This window comes from Cornus florida, unplaced genomic scaffold (genome assembly GCF_030987335.1).
Source record: "Cornus florida cultivar Cherokee Brave unplaced genomic scaffold, ASM3098733v1 CherokeeBrave_3.0.0_Hap2_Chr02, whole genome shotgun sequence".
Classification (NCBI taxonomy): Eukaryota; Viridiplantae; Streptophyta; class Magnoliopsida; order Cornales; family Cornaceae; genus Cornus; species Cornus florida.
This window is the reverse complement of record NW_026775572.1, coordinates 71510099-71511050: the sequence shown is the minus strand read 5'-3', so window position 1 is coordinate 71511050 and position 952 is coordinate 71510099.

The following is a 952-nucleotide window of genomic DNA, read 5'->3' as shown; positions in this document are numbered from 1 at the left end:
GCACTCCGTGAATGCTCCAACCCTTCCAAAGTGTGACTGTGTTTACTTCTATTCTTCAATCATCTGAATGATGTAGAAGAAGATATGCTTTCTCTTATCGATGTTAATACAACCGTATGATCACGATCAGGATTCGAACTCCTCAACTCTAACCTAACTAGGTGAATATGTGTATGTTCTTAGAAGACAACAGAAAAATCAACTTTGATCTTCTAAGAAGGATAAACTTCCTAAGGCTTTGTATGATATATGAATAATGATTAAAAGTCGAGAATAAACCAATGTATATGACATGGTTTATATAGAGTATAGAATAACCTAATCCCTCTGAAAAATAAGGTAAATTTCTTGCATAGGATTTGGTATAATTCTAGACCAACTGGGAAGTAATTCAGAATAAGGAAACTGAAGTTCTATTGCAAACAGGACATCTTGAACCGGTTCAAGGAAGCTGAACTGGTTCAAGTTTGGCAGTGACTCAAACTTGAGCATCTTGAACTGATTCAAGGAAGCTGAACCGGTTCAAGGTTGGCAGACCTGAATACTCGAATTCTTTTAGCCTTGTTTTATTCTACTAAAATTTCAGACTAATATGGTAAATGTAGAATGTCCAACCTTGTTCATATTCCTTCCTAAATTAGTGTCCTTACCCTTTTCTTCACAAACTCTTCAAGTATGGTAAGTTTGAACTTCTTCCCAGTTTTGTAATCCCTGTTGAACTTAATGACTTGTAGAACAAGTAATTTAAATTACAACTCAACTTGGACTTGTTGTGTCTACGATAATTGCCAAAATAAATAATATCTCATAATCTCCCCCTTTGGCAATTTCGTGACAAAACCCTAAAAATAATTTTGCAATCTAACCAAAGCAGAAAAGTAAATTATATTATTTGTTTAAAGACAAAAATACGGAATAGGAACACTATTCTTCTTGGATTCAAAACTTAACC